The sequence below is a fragment of the Rhynchophorus ferrugineus genome, unplaced genomic scaffold (assembly GCF_030347505.1).
Source record: "Rhynchophorus ferrugineus isolate W39M unplaced genomic scaffold, kcgeb_rfMv2 rfM11, whole genome shotgun sequence".
Taxonomy (NCBI): domain Eukaryota; kingdom Metazoa; phylum Arthropoda; class Insecta; order Coleoptera; family Curculionidae; genus Rhynchophorus; species Rhynchophorus ferrugineus.
The window spans coordinates 15,953,431-15,977,202 of record NW_027472590.1 but is presented as its reverse complement, the minus strand read 5'-3'; the positions used below and the strand labels follow the sequence as shown (position 1 = coordinate 15,977,202).

Genomic DNA, 23,772 nt, shown 5'->3' with positions numbered 1-23,772 from the left:
GATACTAAAAGTAACATTAAATAAAAAGGAAACATACAACTTTATTGGTGTATAGTATCCAGTACTATAATGCCCTATTAAATAACTACTGATATTTTGTGTTAGCTATGATAACAGGTCAATTGAAAAGTCCTCGCCCTACCATAGTATAACACATTTTTTTGGCAAAATTAGTTTTTTTATTCAACATAATTCCCTTCAAGGGTGATACACTGATTATAGCGACCCTCAAACTTTTCGATACCATTTTTGTAGTACGATTCGTCCTTTGCTTCAAAATAGGCCTCAGCTTCGACGACCAGCTCTTCATTGGAGGAAAATTTCTTCCCAGTGAGCATTCTTTTGAGATCTGAGAACAGCAAATAATCGATGGGGGCCAGATCTGCCAGAAGCCCAATTCATGGATTTTTGCCATCGTTTTTACTGACTTGTGACACAGCCCATTGTCTTGGTAAAGAAGCACTTTCTTTTTCTTCAAATACGGCCGCTTTTTGGCGATTTAGTTCTTCAAACGGTCCAATAAAGCTATGTAATTGTCGCTGTTGGTGGTCCTTCCTTTTTCAAGGTAGTCAATGAAAATTATTCCAAGCACATTCCAAAATATAGACGCCATAACCTTCCAGCCGACTGTTGCGTTTTCCCACGTTGTGCAGTCCAGTCTGATGACTGTCGATTGGACTTCGGAGTGAAATGATGGAGCCATGTTTCATCCATTGTCATATATCGGCTCAAAAGCTCGGGGTTATTACGCTTGATCATCTTCAAACACTGCTCCAAATCATCAACTCATCTTTGTTTTTGGTCAAAAGTGAACCCGCGCGGCACCCACTTTGCACAGAGCTTTCTCACACCCAAGTATTCGTGAATGATCTGATATACACGTTCAGTTGGTATCTTTAGAGTGTCTGCTATTTCATTCAATTTCAATTTACGGTAATTCAAAACCATTTTGTGGATTTTTTAAATGTCTTCGTCGGTGACAACCTTTTTTGGGCGTCCACTGCGTTCACCGCCTTCGGTTTTCATTTCACCACGTCTAAACTTAGCATACCAATCCTTGATGGTTGATTTTCCTGGGGCAGTGCCTGGAAACTCTGCATCAAGCCAACTTTTTGCTTCAATTATATGTTTTCCCTTCCAAAAAGAAATATTTTATCAACACGCGAAATTCCTTTTCATCCATTTTTCACAATAACAAAAGTTGCTTCACTGAAAATGCTACATTTTACTAATATACACGTCTAATAACGCAACAGCTGTCAAATTGATACACGCATCTTTTGAGAGTTAGGGCTAACTAAAAAACAGCTAAATAATAATCTGCATATAATGTATTAATTCTAATCATTTGTGATTTCTCAGAGCATATTTGTTACTATTATATATTAATTCAGTTCATTCAATTCATCTTATGGTGTATTGATTATAGAGACGTACAGACAATTTGTTACTTTTTAATCTACAATATTACTATTATTTTTCGTTTTCATAATATATACATGTATGATGCTCCTTTTATAAATAACTGCTATCATCTTAGGTAATCATTCGTATGGTGGAATACGTTGAAACAATTATTATGTAATAGAATTAATATGTTATTATAACGAATTGATGAATCATGCAGTTAACAAAATTAGGAAAACAATAATGTTCTTAATTTTTTTTTCAAGTTCATCAAGATTAAAAATTATCATACAAATTTTGCTGATTAATAACATGTTATTTACTATGTATACTCAAGTCTCTTCATTAATTATTCATATATTGTCTTAACTAAAATGGATTTTGTTCAAGTATTTTTAATGTTTTAATCGGTAACTATATGTTGTTTAATTTTCATTAATATGTTAAGTGTATCATATTATTTTCAACATTTAATAATAAGATTTAGTAGTATTTCTTAGACTTATTAATTCTAATCGTTTGTGATTAATTGTTATTATATCATCCATGGTTTGCTATTTTTTTTATATAGTATTATGGTGTACTGATTTATCAATTTCTATATAGATATACGACCATGCATTTTTAAAACTTATAACAATATACAAAAAAATTATTTAAATGTATTTTTGGTATTGTATGATGATCCAATTAAATGTAATATAATGTCAATTACCTTTTATCTTAATCAAATTATTACATTTTATATACATATACATGTAATATATAACTGTATATGTCAAATTTAAAAAAATAGTGCATTATAAATGCAATATAACAATAATTAATTGTTCATAATAACATGATGTATAGTAATAGGACGTCTGCTCTTATTGATTATAATATTATGTCATTGGATTATACAAAAATTATCATATATTAAATAATATTTTTTTTTAGATCAATAGTATCATTAACATAAAAGTTATCATAATATAAGATACTCCTTTTAAGCAATAAAGAAATGCCTTTTATCTAGTGTTAATGATATTTGTTAAAGTCCAAAAATTAGCCAGTTAAAGCATAATTAATTTACGTTTAATACATGAAATTTGTTTAAGTTTACATCAAGAACTAATAATTATACTAATACTAACTAATTAGGTTTTCAAATTGTCTCTGAAACTATTAATTTAAGGTTTTAAACTGGATCTTTTACTTTTAAGATATAAGATATAAGATTACATATAAGATACTCCATTTAAGCAATAAATAAATGCCTTTTATCTAGTGTTTATGATATTTGTTAAAGTCCAAAAATTAGCCAGTTAAAGCATAATTAATTTACGTTTAATACATGAAATTTGTTTAAGTTTTCACCAATAACTAATTATTATACTAATACTAACTAATTAGGTTTTCAAATTATTTCTGAAACTATTAATTTAAGGTTTTAAACTAGATCTTTTACTTTTAAGATTTGTATTAAGCTATAATATACAGGGCTTTAAAATTCGGTTATATATTTTTGTTGTATGGCTTTCTTCCTAAGAATTGGAGCACCGTCGGACCAAGATTATATTACAAAAACAATCAGAATATTTTATAAATCCATTAAATATACATAGAGTCGTTACCTATTGTAGTTTCTTGTCAGAAAATTAGTCAGTGTAATATATATAGCCATCAAGATATTTGTTGCTTATTTAGTTTTAAATCTCATCACAGCTGTTGTATTGTATTCCAATAACAATGGGATATTAGCAATCAAAACCCATGATAAAGGTAATCCTATATAGGAATAACAAACATCTATTTCAATCACTAGATAAATTCTTATCTCAAGGAAAATAATGTGCAAATTAGATGTGTATTCTTTCTGATTAAACTCTTTCGTTTGTATTCTTCCCGAAGCCTACTGAACTATTGTCTGAACATTAATTAGTCATTTAAAATTATATGAATTTTCAAAATGAATTAAGAATTTGAGTATATTCTATTTTGTTGCGCTCAAATAATAATTATTGAGATCAATATAATTTAGTTTTTAATGTTGTCGCTGATTGCAAAGGTCTAAATTTCACAGGTAAAAATACACACATGTACTCGTAGCTACAATTCAACAGTTAGAATTACCTATTGTATTTTCTTACAATTTGAGATATCTTGGTCAATTACTCTTATTAGAATGTAAAAACCAAAAAATGTGGTATAAAGTTGCTGCTTCAAAATGCTTTAAATTATATAACTACAGTTGTTAACTGCTGCAACAATAATGGAGCATTAGTATCCGAGCCCATCATAAAGGGTTATAATAATAAGCTTCTGACTCATCTACCATAGACATTCTAATCTCAAGAAAGGCAATATATAAAGCGCTCCGTAGGTATTCTATCTGTTCGGAGCCTATTAAATTATTTTAGGCCAATCTTAGAACGGATATTCAGTAAGTCTTATGATTTTCACTATGTTCCGTTCTTTTAAGCTTAAGTAGTGATTAGTGTTAACAATGTAACTTATTTTTAATATTTCGGCTGGTTCAAAAGGTTGCAGACATATAGCACTTCCTTTTAGATAGCACTTGTTAACCATTATCACTTTATCAAATTTTATATGAAACGCTTTGCTGAAAATATAGTTGGTGCAGAGTTATGATCTTAAACAAATGTTTTTAAGCTACACATATATGTATATCGATGAAAGGTAATTATTTGTTTTTAAATGAATCGATTTCCTTTCGTTTTAGCAGAGAGAGATAAAAGGATACAGACGATAAATTTTTTCTCAGTTAATTCATATGGAACCCAAATATCGAGACTGTTTGTTGATCTGAAATTTTGAGGTTAAGGATCAACCACCCTGACATATTCCATCTCGCATCTTCGCTACAAAAGTAGGCGTCGGCTATAAAACGATTTAAAAAACAATGAGCTGAAGACGAAAGGATTGTTTGTTGACTTATTTAGAAGCTTCCAAATCATTTTATAGCCGACATCTACTTTTGTAGCGATGGTGCGAGATGAAATATGTCAGGATAGTCGATATTTAACATCAAAATTTCACCATTCACCATTATGCGGCCATGTAATTTTCAATGAGCCTGTGCTGTATTTTTCTCTTCTTGAAAGTTGAATTGTAAAATATGATAAATATATATTTCCGAAATCTCAGGGAAGTAACTTTTGATTGACTAAGCGAATATTGCCATCTTTCTAACTAAATATTCTAAGTACTTTTACCTTTACAAAACAGTATTGATTTCTTGAATGAGTACAGAGAAATCAAAGTTTATTCAAGTTCCATCGCTCGCTACAAATATCTACATTGGTATACAAAATAAAAAAGACCCTTCCTTAAATTTTTGATGACGTTTAATGACGAATATTCTGCTTTACACGAAATACTCTCTGGTGTCTCGCAAGGCACGAACCTTCCAATTAATAAGGAAACAATGATTGTGACGTACAAAGACGACACTATCGTCCTGTCAGTGCGTCCTGATTCACAAACAACATCATTACGTTGTCCTTTAAATAAAATAGAGGTACAGATTTATTATTATAGAGTCAAGGCAAACCAAATGAAGCCCACTCGTATTGTTCACATATTGAGAAGAGGCACCTGTCAAATATGAAACATAAACCTACAAAATACCTGGACTTTTACTTGGATTACAGATAAACTTAACAGAAGAACATATGGACCAAGTATAATCAACTCGCCAGCAAACTTCATAGTGTGCTTGGTTAACACGTCGTTACTTTCACTCAAACAATAATAGCAAAATGTTGGTACATAAAGTCACTATCAAGCCAATCTGAGCATACAGCATTCAATTATGAGACATAGCAGACAATAGCAATATTGAAATATTACAAAGAGTATAGAGCTAAGCATTTCGGAACACGACCAACAGTCTCAAAAGCATGAGCAAAAGGTAAATGTGTCCAGATGAGAATAGTGAAGCAGGAAATAAGTTGGCATAGCATAAAATATCAAAGGAATTACTATGAGACTAGAGTGGAGAAGAAGGACAATAACACGCGAGGCTGAAGAGATGCTATATCCCCAGTCACAGCAACATATTCACATAGAAGGATGGGAGCTGTGCAAATACATGGAAGAAAGAGTTTACAAGTTGGATAACTCTGTGGTTGTTGTTTTGGGATAGATTATATGGCGTAAAATAAAGTAAGAAAGTAGCGTAATAATAGGTTAATTGAATAGTAAAAGAAATTTTTTTGTCAAAATTAGAGTTTTCTTTATCAACATAATTCTCTTCAAGGGTGATACACTGATTACAGCGACCCTCCAACTTTTCGATACCATAGTACGATTTATCCTTTGCTTCAAAATAGGTCTCAGTTTCGGCGATCACCTCTTCATTCGACGAAAATTTTTTGCCAGCGAGCATTCTTTTGAGATCTGAGAACAGGAAATATTCGCTGGTGGCCAGATCTGGAGAATACGGTGGATGAGGAAGCCATCATTTTCACTGACTTGTGATAAGGTGCATTGTATTGGTGAAGCAGCACTTATGTAATAGTCGCTGTTGATGGTCCTTTCTTTTTCAAGGCAGTGAATGAAAATATCGAATAATTTGAACAATGAAACGGTAAACAATGAAAATTGTTCTATGCGCATCCCATAACATAGACGCCATAATCTGCCAGCCGACTGTTGCGTTTTCCCACGCTTTGAAGCGGGTTCATCGTGTGCAGTCCACTCGGATGACTGTCGATTGGACTTCGGAGTGAAATGGTGGACTCATGTTTCATCCATTGTCATGTATCGATGCAAAAACTCGGGTTTATTACGCTTGATAATCTTTAAATACTGCTCCTAATCATCAAGGCGTCCTTGTTTTAGGTCAAAAGTGAGCTCATGCGACACCCACTTTGCACAGAGCTTTCTCATATCTAAATATTCATGAATGATATGATATACACGTTCAGTTGATATCTTTAGAGTGTCGGCTATTTCATTCAGTTTCAATTTACGGTCGTTCAAAATTATTTTGGGGATTTTTTTAACGTCCATAAAAACCTCTTTTGGGCTTCCACTGCGTTTACCGTCTTCGGTGCTCATTTCACCACGTCTAAACTTAGCATACCAATCCGTCCTGGGGCAGTCTCCGGAAACTCGGCATCAAGTCAAGTTTTTGTTTCAACTGTATTTTTTCCCTTCAAAAAACAATATTTTATCAACACGCGAAATTCCTTTTTATTCACTTTTTTCACGATAACAATAGTTGCTTCACTCAAAATGTAATAATTCACAAACTAATGATCCGACAGCTGACAAATTTATACACGCAACTTTTGAGGTTAGTGCTAACTAAAAAACATATGGATTTAATTCTAGTAGCGCCATCTATGTGTCAGGTCGGCGACTTTTCAATTGACCTGTTATGAAACAAAGGTTTGTTTTTATTAGTATACTTGCCCAATAATTTGTGATATTTTTCATAAATGTTTCGAATATGTCCACATCGTTATTAAAATAATCTCAATTTAACCAGATTTTAGATAATCCACGAATACAATTCTGTTTGCATACAAAAAAGGGTGCCAACACGACCGTGGTTAGTTAATGCGGATTAAGCTGCGCACACAAAGTAATGCCTTGTTTTTAAATTTTCCAAATTAAATCTTCAGCGCAATACTCATCATGACTATAATATTGATTCATAAAGTAATTGATTTCCAATAACAACATAGGATAGGCAGATTAAAAAAAGTTAGAAGTGTGATTACTAAGATCTTTGCGGAAATAAAATCAGAATTTTTAAAAATTCGTTACATTAAATCAAATACCAATCAACAGCGTTACGAAACATTGACGTCACTTAAAGTTTTTTAACTATCATTTTCCTATTTCAACCTCTGAACTCCTTGGCGCGCTTCGATATTATTTGGTGTATGTTATTTTTATTATTATTCGCAGTTTAAAAATCGGTTTTGTGCTACCAACACTAAAAAATTAGGAACGAAAAAATTTATCAGAAATTTATTAAGGTAAATAACCTAAATTCGCTCAAAATCTATGAGATAGAGTCAGAATCTATGAGTCTATATATGATTGTATATACATATCATGTGACTGTGACTGAAATGATAATTTTTAAAAGAATATTAGGATTTATAAAATTGAAGTGATTCTAATCACACTATCCACGGAATGTGATAAGATATTGAAGAAAATGAATTAAAAATACCATAGTATAATAGTTCACGAAGTAACTATAATATGGTCAATGAAATGTGCCCAATGATAACACAATAACCAGTTGGAGATTGTGAGAATAGTACTATTAAGTTTAGTTGTCCCATTTTCGTTAAAATATACCAAAATTGTCTTGACAGCAAACCTGTTGAACCATTTGTAATAATTTTAGGAAACAGATGCAAATATATTTGGCAGTGATACCGAAAGGTTAATTTTAAATAATTTATAGTAACTACAACATAAAACAAATTAAATTATACATATTTGATGCTGGACATTAGATTTTCTTAAACCTTTAGCAGGTCCGTGGAAACAAAAAGTGTATCAAGTATTGTACATATGCAACGGTAATACTACTAGTATTAATAAAATCTTGTTGTGTTGTTTAGACATGATTTAACATATTGAGTTCTCTTATAAATTCTTAAAATAGATCTACGCTTAGTTTCTTTTCCTTAGGTGGTAGAAACTTGATAAAATCACATTTCTCAGACAAACACGTATCAGTTACACTTTGCTTAAGGAAATATAGCTCGTCGAACTATATAATCTGCAAGAAACTACATATTTTGCATTAGCTTAATGTAATCGCTCTTTTTGGACGCGTGTGGTTGATCACTGGTGTCAAAAGCCCGTTTTCAACTGGTTTCAAAAAAGGATGAGATTCTATATTCGCCTGAATATCTTTTTGATTTATGCTCGCCGATTTTTCCGTTAGTTATGGACCGATTTTTTAAATTACTTTTTATTCGAAAGAATGCACTTCTGAGGTGGTTCCATTGAAATCCAACTAGGATCTGATGGTGGGAAGAGGTGGAAATCGAAGGAAATCCTCAAATTTCAAAAGCACGTACAAAGTTTTCACATATTTTTTTACCTAAAATAATCTGATATTTGTGTAGAATATTATTGCTGTACTGATGTAACGGAAGACCGGAAGTCGTTTAGTGCAAAAGCTGTTCAGTTTGCTTTTTAAACACTAACCATATGATATGAGAAGCCGTAGAAATATTGCAGTCAGCTGCTTCTATGGTGTAGTGGTTCGAGCGTTCAACTGACACGCGATAGTCGCGGATTCTACAACCGGAGGTGGCAACGACATTTTGTTGTTGTTCTAGTTTGGTTAGAACATTTATCAAATCACCTAGGTTAGGTAGCCGACTCCGAGGCATGAAGCGTTCTTTATTTTCAATCATTATTCCTTCATTCCTATTTTTCCTCATACGGGCTGCACCTTTACTTGGCCTATCATTGCAATACTTAATAAAATAACTGCGTAATTATTAATAACTTAGTGAGTAAATATCTAACACTAAAAAGAGAAGAATAAAATATTTTTACTTAAAAAATTGAACCGACTTCAAAAAATAAATAAGTAACTCACTAAAAATTAGAAAATAAATTAGATTTTCAACACCAAAAAAGCGTTTTAAAATAAAATATGTACATAATAATCGTTGTAATAACTAAATAAAAATAAGCAAAAACTTTATTTAACCTATCTACTACACGTATTTTATATTATACTGTAGAAATGTTCATTTGTTGTGTGGTTGTTGATGTGATTGTTTCTCCGAACACTCGCTATTGTTTTGTGGAAGGAATTCACACGAGAATTGAAAACAACAGTTGATTAAATAATTCTTTGTTTCGATATTAATTTATATCTGTAATCGATGGGAGAATGGACAGGATATTAGGTTAGGTAAAGGAAGTGCGATAGCGCTGTGGAAGTTACAAGGGGGTAGAGAAAAGAAGAGAGAGTGAGACGTCGTCGTGGTGGTCTTATATAGCCGGGAACCGCATGGTACCACAATCCACCAGCGTTTCCATTCTTTGAGCTTGCTGTAGGTGAATGCTTGGTGGTCTAAAAGGTCGTAGCGATCTACACTACTTTATACACTCAATTTATCATAATACCTACCGAAATCTATTTATCTATTTACAATATTCTTATAACTGCTACCAACTGTTTAGTTTGAAGTAGGAGCCGAGCCTAAACAATACAAAAATGATAATAAATAATTTTGTGACATATACAAAAAATTAAATTACTAACAAAACGAATCTGATTTGTTGCTCGAATAAAATTTTGCAGAAAAATCTTAATAATTTTTACAATTAACTCTAGTATTTCAGACCTTTTCTTATCTATTCACCAGATATCAAATTAATTGAAATTCTTCAAATTCAAAATTTATTGATTAATGTTATTATAAATAACATTAATCAAAATTAGGAAAAGCTGCTTGCAAAAATCTAAATTCCATTTAAACAAACAGGATAGACCATTCTTGTTAATCCCGAATTTTAAAATTTAAACCAAAAGTAATACAAAATCTTAAACAACTCTGCTTAAAATTAAATTAAATGGATTTATCTTTTGATTCAAAACACCTCTGCCCGCATTTTGTTGTACAGCGTTGTCAGTTTCATATTATAGCGTAAAACAGCGAACAATCTACTGCATAAAGGTTCGAGCTGGCAGTATGTTATTGTAATAATATTTGTTTATATATTTTGGGTCGCCGATTTGAAAACTATTCTTGGTTGCTAGGTTTGGGCGCATTTTCTTTTATTGGAATTAACTTTTTAGTAGCACATATTGCAAAACATTTTAGGCCTAGAAATTCATCCTCTGTAAAAGCTCTGCAAGCATTGATGAATTTTATGCCATCTGTTTTCCTCAAAAGGAAAGTTTTCGCTAGGACGAAATGATATATGTTATGTAATGCTAATTACGGCTTGATTACTGTGGCCATCTGTTTTAAAACTACCTAAATCTTGAACGAGTAAGATGAGATGGCCTGTGTTCTAATAGATAAAACCTTTAGTATTGCAGGTCGTCTGTTCTTGCCGTTAAATGAAATAGTATTTTGAAGTAAACTAATAATTTTTGTGTTAAAAACCATTTCCCATTTTATAGTTGGCTCAGTCGTTAGGATTCTCATCTCCATCAAATGCTTCTTTTACAAGATGTTAGTTCGGCCCATGCTCCTCTACGGATCTAATGACTACTTCAACTTTGTCACACCCAACCAGGGCAAACGGTTTCAAGATCAAATAATCTCTACAGGAGAATCTTAAACGCTTCATGGTTTGCTAGAAATAATCGAATTGATACAGAAACTGACATTCCAAAAATCAAGCACTTCATATCTCAGTCCTTCCACAAACAACTCAGCTCAAGTTCTTCCGAAAACCCGCTTGTACGCGAGCTGGTCGACATGCTGGGAGCTTAGCACCGCGTCACCGCTAACCTCCCCCCTTTTTCCAGGCTGAAACGACCTGATCTGTCGCTGCAGTCATAACTTTTGTCCCCATACGACAGTATTCAGTTGCGTGTTAACTCAAGTCCGTGGATCTATAGTAAATGTCAAGAATAGTTCTATCGCCAGGACCTCGTGTCCAATAACGGCTGCTCGGTTAGCAGGTATAATACATTAGCAGTAGCGACCCACAGGGGTCAACTGTGAGACGGTTTCAGTTTAGTGTGTTGATAAGTCCAGAGACAGTCCCATATAACTTTGTCCAACTTATCACTCCCGGGCAGGTCTCCGCGATCAAGTATGCGGCATGTATTCACCGCCTGGTATTATGCCAGAACAGAAACTATTCCAAGTAACGAACATACAAGCTTTAAAAAACAGCTTTGAACTTTGAATAACGAGTACGTACATCCCTGTGGTCGTTTCTTTGGTGGCTATCTATTAGTTCATTGTGTACAAGAGAGATTAATAGTGAATTTTGAAGGAAACTAATACGTTTTTGCGTTTAAAACCATTTCCCATTTTATAATTTACGAGAAAAGTAAATACGTAAAAGTATCGAGGAATATTTTTTGCAAAATTAGTCGTCATGACCAAAGAACTTAAAAATGAATGAATTCTTTCTGTTGATGAATATATAAGAAATTATGCGAGGCTGTATAAATACTGATTTTCAAAATGTTTGTTCATATTAGTTCAGTATTTAGAGCGAAATAATACAGATTTATCTTATAAGCTTATCCATACAGCCGATGAAGTTCTAATAAGAAAAATATTAGCAACCGTTCCGCAGTAATAACGCGTTTACTCATGACGAAGAAGCCGAAATGTGTTTTTCGAGAGATCGGAAATTTCCGAGATGACAGCGCAGTTTGAGTCAAGCAAGACATCAAGAAATTATATTTCCGTGAGCTGTTATCCGGCTTAACGTACCACAAAACCGAAAGTTAATTCTGTCTTTGATATCTCAAAGCCGCTTTATATTCTTGGAAGTATAGATTATAAAAGTTATTTGATAAAAATTAAGATAATGGGATATAAAATTGGTTGAAAGCGTTTTATAATTTCAATGGGGAAATGTGTATTTGGCAAAGAAACTACACATTTCGAAGTTTAGATTAAGTATCTGAAAGTGTTTTCAGAAATATTCGATCTCATATTATGTGCTAGCATAACTTTTATTCGGGGATTTATTGACGAATGTGCCTAGCATTCATTTAAACAACCTAGGGTCTATTCAAAGTTATTTTATGTATACGTTGTCTAAATTTGTGACGTCAAAACGTCGCAATATTACCGCAATATTATTATTTTATTAAATAAAATAAATGAAAAATGTGTTATCAAACATATTTAGTTTATTTGAACATTGTAGTACATCTAATGCATATATTATCAAAGGACTTAAAACTACACTTAAGAACATAGGTATATTAGTTTGTGAGTTAGAGTTGTTTTATTATATTTACATTGAACTCTTTTTCACACCACCCATGAGGTAGAGTTCTAGACGCGTTCTTTTATGTAGTGGTATCCCCTTGGATGCCTCATCCATCTAATTAACTTATTTACTTTATTAATTACCTAATTAACGTATTTTACTTTCATTCAAGAACATATTTACCATTTTAGTTCTTGTTTACTTCGATGGTGTGTTTATTTGTCTAGTCATCTTGATACACACATCACTGTATATTTTATTTCTTCTGCTACTGCCTGTTTACGCCATTCTTGATAAAATTAATCACTGCATTCTGCCTATCTACAAAACAGTATTCATTTTCTACAGTTATTTTCTATTAATTATGTGCATGCCTTTAGTTGTTTTCGTTCTCCTCACTCTGTCTCAGATGTTTCCAGCATTGTACAGTATTATCACATACCCTGAAAGTTTCTTTTAGTCACTTTTACTTTCCGAGCCACTGTCCAAGTCAATCACTAAACTGTTAATTTCCAATCTGTTTAAAACATATTCACGATTCCACTATTTATCGTTATGTTATGTTTATTTTTATGATCGATAATGCTTTTTTCCACAAATTCAAACAGTTCTTGATGGAATATCTTTCTCGACCAGCATGTCTATTATAATAGTTCTTTGCTACCCTCCATATCAACTCGATTGGATTCCATATACAGTGATAGGGACGAAGACTTAATACTATGGACTATGTAGTTCAGCCATCTGATCTAGTCTATATATTTTTTCGGGCTTATTTCTAAGAAAAGTATATTACAAAAAACGCAATGAAATATTTCATTTATATTTACCTAGTAACAATTTGAAATAGTTCATTCTTTAACATGTTTTTTTTTCAAAACTTATTTTATGTACTTTTATTCATTCTTTAATTGCAGCCTTGGGATCTTGTCCATAACAATAACTGATGGTTCCTCCAAGTTCTTTAAAAGCTGATTTTCAAACCACTGCAAAAACAAATTATGGTTCATTACTCCATGGTAGTCACCCTTGGGCATAGAGGAAAACCCTAATTCTACACCAGGAATAAAAATACTTTTATTTATATTCCTGTTTTCAGCATGAAGTAGTACTTCATGACATATTGTTGCGTGTCTGCAATGAATTATTAATACATGTTATTACTAACAAAACCTAATCGATAGCTATTCCCACGATTTTCTTTTTTCCATCAAGTTTTATTGCCTTTACACTATATATTTATTATCACCTTGTCATAAGTGACCCAATGTACCATTCTGAAATATCCACTAAATCTCTAAGTACTAAGTCTCATCTAAATATACAAATTGATATAATAATTCTTCCTTAATTTTTTAATGTTTTTGGAAAATGTATTCTTTTAAAAGTAATATCTGCAAGTTCCATTAAACCAATTCGTGGGTTATCTTTACACCACTTAAACCCTATATTACCCAATAGTGTATGAAGGGATGTTCAATATCGCTCAAATAGCTGCATATATTTCTGCTTTTGAAAGCATTCATTCCAGACTAACAATAATCTCTGAATTAATTGTTTTAAATATGTTTCGCTTGAAACAGCTACTTACTGTTATTATACATTTCGTATATATGAACATATTCTGACACAGTCAACATCAAGCTGATCTTGATTGATAACCCGTTTCGCATAAAGACGGTTTATTTTGGTACGTTTGACAACCGAACGCCTTTGACAGGCTAATTCGGATTCATGTTCGAAGTCATCATACAGCATTATATCTGTTTTTAACTAGAATAAAATAAGAATTAAAACACTTTCTGATTATAAAACAAATTTACAAATTGCGGCAGGCAATGCATTAAACATCTTGATGACGTATACACCAAAAGGACCTTGAGTAGACTATAATGAACGTTAAAGGCAATTTATGCAATGACAGTTTTCCTTTTAGTAGTATTATTGTTATTTGGTATATATCGGTGTTTCCTATGGGAATAATAAATCAAAATCACATGTTCGACAATCATTTGATTTGACCTGTATCTTCAAATTATCATCAAAACTAAGACTTGGCTTCGATAATACTATTCTCACAGTGCCCAACTGGTTATTTGGTTTCAATAAATGTGCTGCAGAAGCCCATCAAACATTTTATACATCATTATGACAGACGATGAAAAGCGGATCTTCTAGGAGAGTCATCCACATCGACAGAGAAGCGAAATATTTATCATATAGCTATGTATATTGTGGGATGAGCAAGGTGTATGTGCGTTGGAGTTACTAAAACCGAGTGAAATCGTGGATGTCTACCGAATTCATTTCAACAAATCGAACGATGCCTTATTAAAATTTATCCTCTTGCAATGGCAGCTTTATTCGTTAATGTTTATAACTTATATGTAGTTATTTTGTCCTTTATAGTACTGGTGTTTGAAACAGTTCTTGAATTCGGTTTCTGAATCTTCCAGAATTACATTTAGTGCAATTTTTTGAACTTGGGGGTAGTTGAAACAGTTTTGGTTAATGCTTCCTCGTTTGGTTGAACATAATTTCCAGCTAAGATGCACAAATCTAGGTCTCATCTGACGTAATGTTGTGCTTAGAGTTGTTTTGTTAATCAGTACACTAACACGATACTCAAAAAGTATTAAATGGTAAGAAAACATATGATGTTGTATCACCAAATTGAACATTTTAGGGATCCAGACATATCGATTGAAGTTACATGTTAATGATAAGTAGGTCAATAAAGTCTCTAATTATCACTCGATGGCTTTTGAGCACCATTAAATCTTTGATTTTTTTTTGGGCCGGGACTTGTTTTGTTTCCCTAAGTGTCATTCATGAAAGACATTAAAATAAAAGAGACACATAAAAGCCACGTAATTCTTTTAACCTAATTAGTTATCTTTAATTTAGTATTAATCTATAGCTAAGTATCTAGATTTTATTAATTGGTATAAAAATAATTTAATAAGTTTAAAATTCAGGAATGTTTGTCTATACATTTTTTTTGAGTCGATATATTAATATTTTTATGTTTTCTTAAAAATATCGATATTTTTTCTTATTACAAAATTATTATTACAAAAAATTCGATATTTCTCTTTCTCTTCGATATATCCATATTATTTAAAATATCGATATTTTAAAATATTGATATACCTGTTTGTATAAATTATTAATTATCAATTTATTATGCACTGATAATTGTGATTTTTTTCCAATTGACCAATATATTTTTCTGTATTTGATCTCGAGTCTTTTCTTATTCTTTTTTTACATATTCCTTCCAGAAAAGTTTTTAAACCTGATTCATTCCGAGATACTTAACATTGTTGCTTTATGGAATGATTATTTATTGTTATTGGAGCTTGTGTTGGTCTGATTATACGTGAACTGCACATGCACAGATTTAATTTCGTTCATTGTAATTTTCCAGGTTTGGCTCCATTTATTTATATTATCAGTCGCCTGTTGTAAATTTCGTGTCGTTTCTTCACTATTATCTTAGACAGCAAGAATCTCAGTATTATCATGTAGCGTTTGTAATATTTTTCATTTGTGGTATATCACATGTATGGATTAACTACTCTAGAATTAGCCCCAATTCACTAGTGCTAAGCATTGTTCATATTTTGTACATGGATAATGTTTTTATTTAATTTTCACTTCTACTCCTAGTATATTTTTATTCGCGTAGATAGCATTTATATGCGTATCATGTCGAAATGGTAACATAAACAAAGGTAAAAGCTTCTTCTGGACAATTATTTCTCGGTTATTAATCTTGTTTCTCTCTTTTTAAGAATATTTTGTGCGTTAGTGTATTGAAACCCGATTTTCTGCAATTTATCTATTATTTTTGTAGATTTGTGGAAGGTCTCTTGACACAACTTTAACGTCTCTGGTTTGCTTGTCTTCATACGAGTGCCATTAAAGTTCTGAAAATTCTAGACAATCTATTATTTTGATGAACATTTTGTGACATTCAGCGTTTAATTTCAGTTGTCCATTGTTATTTTTCCTCCTGGTTTCGTCAAGCAAGTCAAAATCATTTACATTACTTACTATAACTGAGCACGTCCAGCATTTTTATTTCTTTATTTTGCTGTTGATTTTAGTTTTGTGTCATTTTTGGATGTTCCGGAGCGAGAATCCCGGCGAATTATTTTTTAACCGTTATCCAACCTACTTGTTGCAGTTTTTCATCTGTTCTATAAGTCACCTATTTCTGGGGTAAATTGTTTTCACAGGCCTGATTATTTTATGTTGTTTTGTGTTTAAGTGTTTTGATTACTTACTTACAGTCCCAGTGCATTTATTGGTTTTGCCAGCATAACTTCAAGTCTCTACTGCACAGCCCTCCCATTTATCTACTTATTGTAGAGTTGTTGTTCATTTTGGCTTCTAAATGGAATCAAAACGTATTTTTGTCGTATCAAGTATGCTTCACCTGATGTTCATGTGTCTGATTTATTACATTTTTGATCGATACTTTTCATATTTGTGCCAATGTTTAAATATTTTGTTTAATTTGTAAAATTACACGTTTTAACACTGTTATGGTTGCGAATTTTTCTTTAACGCCATATTTGTGAAACATGTATTACACCTTTATTTACATTTGCTGACCGTCTCTTCGAAAACCTCTTTTTTATGTTTTTATGAAAAAATAAATATTTAAAGGGAATAGTTGATACTCCTGGAACTAGACCTACCTACTATATAATATAAGACAAAAAAAATGTCGGCTTATAAAAAGAATAAAAAAACACCTTCCGCTAATTGCGTTTTATTTTTCTGCTGATCCAGAAATTGTGGTTATTTTTAATGACTGTAAAAATAGATTTCTTTGTAATAAATAGTAACCGGTATGTGCAGGCAAACAAATAATTTGCTTTGCGTGTTTCCTGGAAACTACCAAAACTAAAATTGATTACTATAAATAGAATTCTAAATAAATACCTAGTGGATCAAACATCAGTAATTGTTTAGTCAGTTCTGTTCGGTTGCTTTATTTGTTGTACAAAACGATATGATATGTATATAGTGCATGTTTGATAATATTTATATAAATATACGGATAAATTTACTTGTATAACCAATATTGAAATTATGTTGATTTTATGCTGATGGAAATTTTAATATATATATTTTATTTATATTCTTATGGGTAATTGGTTATTATACATAGTGCTAATGGTATAAGTCGAAAATTTACATCATTAATTACCTCGATTTGCAAGTTATACTGGTTTTAGTGAAGTTCAGTTTTTATTTTTTTATATAAAGTTTCTTCTTTTGATTAAATATTGTTTTTTTAGGAAAAAATGGCGTTGAATCTAAATAATGTGTTTGCTTTATACCAATCAAATCGATGCCAACAAAAGACGTTTGTTATAACTTATCAAGTATTACATACAGCAATATCAAGTTATAAAATTGCAAATAGTAGCTTTTCATTTTTAGTATTTCCATTCAGTTTTCTCCATAAAGTTTCTTCTGAAGCTTTTCCTGCTATGTGATGCATTTTGTTCTTTTGTGTGAAATGGGCAACAGCAATTATCCATCATGTTCAGATTTTATCGATCCTGGTGTGAACTAAATCTCTATCTCTTTTATATCCTATTGGAAGCGTTTGGTTTGACATACGTTTTCAAGTTGCTTAGTCGTAAGTCAAGATGGTTGTGCAGCAAATGGGCTTTAAGGAGTTTTGGATGTTTCTATGGAGTCACACAGTATTGTAATCACAATATTTTGCTCGAATATGGTTTCGCAGCTTTCAGAATGGCGAAAAGAACAGCTTGTACCCGTCGTTTTAGGGAGCGTTCTTGCATCGAACTTGTGGAAGGTCCACGTTTTTGATGTTATTGCTTCGGCAGAGTTTCTGCTCTTTCAAAAAAATATAGGCCACGTGAAATGCGCTGCTATACCTTTGATATTATATTTAAAGTACTGGAAATTATACAATTTCAAACATATTTTTGATTTTAGTAGTACTCTACTCGGCAGTCCTTTTCACATATCGCACTTATCGAAGCGTGTTGCTCAGTTTTTCATATTATTTAACGTAAATAAACTTTTGTTACTTAACAGTCTACAAAATGAGTGTTACAAAATTTTAACATTTTACCAATAATTCATACATGAGAGGCGCATTTTCTGCTGCTAATTTTCTTATTTAGTAATAAATAATTATACAAACTAATCCAGGATTAGTATGAACATAAAATAACAAAAAAAATATCACCTAAACCTTATTCTCATAAAGTCATAAACGAAACGCTCTCATAAAAAAAGTTTTTAAACAGATAAACAAATGCTCAAAAGTATGGAATCTATGAAGATTAGTGGATGGTTATTTATTGGTGCTATATTGTCAAGGTCAAGTCAGTTTCATGGGAAAATCTAGATAATTTTTTTTTAAATTAATTTAATCTACCCGAACCATCTCATATAAATGCTGGTCTTATTTTCAGGGCTGGAGTTATTTGGCTGCACATCCTCTCCATACGCAACCACAATTGTACCCTTCTCCTTAGACCTTCACTACCCCGTTTATATACATATACATATACATATTCTTGATGATAATCGGCAGCCTCCTCTAGCCTCCCCATCATATATGTAGTCTATTCAAAGTTTTTTAGTAATGCGTTACGGACATTTGTGACGTCGAAACATCAAAATGTTTCCGCATCAACTCTGAGTTTTAGTTCAGTTTGGCTTTGTCATACAAGAAAATTCTAATTTAAATAAAATAATTGAACAAGTATGTTATCAAATATAATTTATTTTAACATTATAGTACATCTAATACATATATTACCAAGGACTTCAATACCAAACTACAATTAAGAACACAGGTATAATAATTTGTAGGTTAGATTTGTTTTGTTTACATTTAACTCCTTTCCACACCACCCATGAGGTAGGGTTTCTAGACCATGAGGTTTTTTATGTAGTGATATCCTTATGAAGGTTTAATTCACCCAATTAACAATTTTATATATGAGAAACGTATTTTACATTCATTCGAGAGTATATTCACCTTTTTACGTTTAGTTCTTGTTTCCTTCGATGGTGTGTTTACTTGTCAAATCATCTAGGTATCACTGAATATTTTATTTCTTCTGCTATTATCTGTGTACACCATTCTCCATAAAATTTGTTACTCAATTCTGTCTAATAGATTTAGTTAGCACACAGTTAACACTCATTCTCTCCTCATACGATTTAACCTAATGTTCATGTTTAATTCTCAAAAATTACAGTCATATCTGTGCACCCAAATCTTTCACGCCCTACAATACCATTTCCTATAGTTATATTCGATTAATTATGAGCATACCTTTAGTTGTTTCCATCCTTTCCTCTCATCACTCTCTCTCTCTCTCTCTCAGGAACATCCAGCATTGCACAGCATTATCACCTATTCTGAAAGTTGCCTTCAGTCACTTTCACTTTCCGACTCACTGTCCAATTCAATTACTAAACTGTTAATTTCTAATCTGCCTGAAGCATGTCCTCAATTCCACCATTTATCAATTACTTCCTCTGTATGTCTAATCGAGTCTAGCCAAACCCAAGGTATTATGGTTGACAATGCTTCCTTCCACATATCCAAACAGTTTTTGATGGAATATCCTTCTCGACCAGCAATATATCTGCAATTAATTATTAATAAATATGGTATATATATATATATATATATATATATATATATATATATATATATATATATATATATATATATATACCAACAAAACCTAATCAAATGGTATTGTAACTTTTACCATTTTCCATCAATTTTTGTTGCTTTTACACATTTTTGTTCTTGTTTTGCCAAGGGTGCCACAATAAACCAATTTGAAATATTCAGATTTCATCAATATACTTAAATTCAAATAGTTTATCTTCCTTGGTCTTATTTTATGCCTTTAAAAATTGAATTCTTTTTAAGGCAATATCTGGAAGTTGCATTAAATCTCTCTTTTAGGTTAGGATTATCTTTACACCATTTAAACCCTATGCCTTGTAAGAGTATATGAAAGGATGTTTTACATCTCTCAAAAAGCTAACTAACTGCTTTATGTACACTTTCCATGCAGACAATTTTCTCTAAAATAATTTAATTAAATTATGTTTATGTCGATAAAATAGTTTCTGTACGTACTCTGCTTTTACATTTCGTATAGTTGCTCTCGAATAGAGCCAATATCAAGATGGTCAAGTTTCGTCACCCACTTTGTATGTAGACGGGTTTTCTTCATTTTGTAAGCGATATTGTTCACAGTACCCACACTAATATTTAGTGCGGCATCAACCTGCTAAAAATATTTTCAATAAGATTGTAGGGACTTATTAAATTGTTGGGATATTATTTAGTATCATCAATAATTACCTCTCTAACGGAAATTCTCTAACGCAAAAGGGGGGCCTCCATTATCTCATTCCTTTTTGAAATATTTTATTAAAGCCGCAATCAATTTGTGACCCAGACTATCTATTGTTTTCGATATTTTCAAACCAAATGATATCATGTATTACGGAGCGCATCTTTAATGTAATAGTGTTAAGAGGTTTTAACTCTTACCTATAAATTATTGTGGCTATATGATTAACTGTAGTTTTCAGATATACTATAATGTTAAAATAAATTATATTTGATAACATTTTGTTCAATTATTTTATTTAGATTAGAATTTTCTTTTAGCCAAGCTGAACTGAAACTCAGAGTTGACGCGGCAACATTGCAGAGTTTCGACGTCACAAATATCCATGACGCTGTATCCACACTGAACTTATTCATTTATTTCGTATTTCACCAAGAACGAGGCACAGCGACAGGTTCACAATAGAGCTCTTTAATATTAAAACGGATTTTTGATCCTCTCTTGGCGTTCCTTCCCTTCGTCACCATTCCTTTGCTCAGAATCGACTAAGATTGGGTTACTGTTGTTTCTCGTCTGCTCACTGTGATTTTAGTCACATTAACCTTACACCAGTCTACCAAATACTGGGCCAATTGTCAACGTCTCACCCATCTTGGGCCTGCTTATGGATTGGAAAACTTTAGGAATTCCTTTCGAATTCCTAGGAAGGACATAAACCTTGGAATTCTGCGAGAGATCTATTATCTTCATAGAGTCTAGACTATACCGAGGCTGGCCCCACTGACGTCACTGTTCAAATCACCGTTACACTTCGGCTTGCGCGCTCTAGATGGAACTCCTTCTTTGTATAATTATGTTTGTTGACTTGAATTTGTGTTCACTTTTAAAGTGTATATACACTATTTATACTTTTAGTCCCCCTGTTTGTTTTATTAATTTTATTTTATATATACACTTTATGTCTATCCCCGTCGATACTATACTGATTTATAGTCGTTAAATGACGATATTCGCCAAAGCGACACATTTTTTTTTCTTCAACAGGGCTCTTCACATCTTATTTGCAATGAAATTGTTGTGACTTCGAAATTTGTTTAATGCACGCATTCTCTGCTTTATAGCAGTTGTACACTCCTCGTTACACCATGCTATAGGAGGTTTGTGGTGTTCTATGTTGACTCTTGGAGCGGATTGATGTACTGAATTCATGATGGCATCTGTGATACTCTTTCCACATTCTTCTATGTTTGACATAATACGAGGACATTTTATTCGGCCTCTATAAGTATCTCAACCGATTTTAGCAGGATTGGGCGTGAGGTAAAGCGATTATTGCGGGGAATTTTACTGCAACCTTCACAATATAGCCGCCAACCTTGCGCAGTGGCCATTTTTCTAATTTTCTCTGTAACATTCCGACGTTAGTATATGTACTGCCGAAATGAGTATAATGAGTAGATTATGATATTTGTATATTGACTACAAATACAATGCATAAGGCCTTCTGTGTATTCTTATCCCAGACTACATTGAGAACGAAGTAATTGTGCTGTAGACTTGAGATGGTTTTTGTTCGATAGTGATCTTACCACAAGGATTAATCCGGCTTGATAATGTGGTTGAACAGTGGCGATTGATAATTTTCTCTGGTCATTGTTCTGTCTCTATGGATACAATAACGTTACTGGTCCATATAATTCATATTATATATTCTAAACATCTATATCCAGTATTTTTTTTAGTCGCATGTGCAATTTTTTTATGCAACGTGTGGGTAAAAACATTTGAACCTCGAAATAATGATTAGTTAAAGTAGAATAAATTATTATTAACGTGCTTCTGATTGATATTTAATGTAAATATTTAATCAGTATTATTTAACATAAAATGTAATAATTTACTATGAACTATTATTGACTGATATTTTTGTTTACTTTACTTTTTTTAATCCCATATGAAATACTTGAAACATATTTATACAACACTAAAGTACAAGCACGCATTAATTCAATAAAGGTTAATTTAGCAGCTCGACCGTTCCTGGTAATAATAATTTTCTCTGGTCCTTGTTCTGTCTCTATGGATGCAATAACGTTACTGGTCCATATAATTTATATTATATATTCTAAACATCTATATCCAGTATTTTTTTGAGTCGCATGGACGATATTTATTTTTTTATGTAACATGAGGGTAAAAACATTGAACCTCGAAATAATGATTAGTTAAAGTAGAATAAATTATTATTAACGTGCTTCTGATTGATATTTAATGTAAATATTTAATCAGTATTATTTAACTCAAAATGTAATAATTTACTATGAACTATTATTGACTGATATTTTTGTTTACTTTTCTTTTTTTTAATCCGATATGAAATACTAGAAGCATATTTATACAACACTAAAGTACAAGCACGCATTAATTCAATAAAGATTAATTTAGCAGCTCGACCGTTCCTGGTAATAATAATTTTCTCTGGTCCTTGTTCTGTCTCTATGGATGCAATAACGTTACTGGTCCGTATAATTCATATTATATATTCTAAACATCTATATCCAGTATTTTTTTGAGTCGCATGGACAATATTTATTTTTTTATGCAACGTGTGGGTAAAAACATTTGAACCTCGAAGTAATGATTAGTTAAAGTAGAATAAAGTATTATTAACGTGCTTCTGATTGATATTTAATGTAAATATTTAATCAGTATTATTTAACTTAAAATGTAATAATTTACTATGAAATATTATTGGCTGATATCTTTGTTTACTTTTCTGTTTTTTTTTAATCCCATATGAAATACTCGAAACATATTTATACAACACTAATGTACAAGCACGCATTAATTGAATAAAGATTAATTTAGCAGCTCGACCGTTCCTGTGTTAAGTACAGGCGTATTATAGAGGAGCCACTGTTTGCACATAGTTAGTTTCATATAATAAGTAATTGAATTTCCATTTTAATAGCCTTAGATTGCGGTGTTATCTCGCATCTCTATTAAGTGTCTTTTCAGTACCTAGCATGCATAAACACGATTATTATGCAGAGATTGGCTT

The 23,772-nt window shown here is 31.9% G+C and overlaps 1 protein-coding gene across 2 annotated transcripts in view; it reads left to right on the top strand.

Moving 5' to 3' along the window:
* Positions 1-23,772, top strand: part of LOC143204882 (uncharacterized) — a 259,151-nt gene that overhangs the window by 33,098 nt on the left and 202,281 nt on the right. The gene's annotated exons all lie outside the window — the stretch shown is intronic.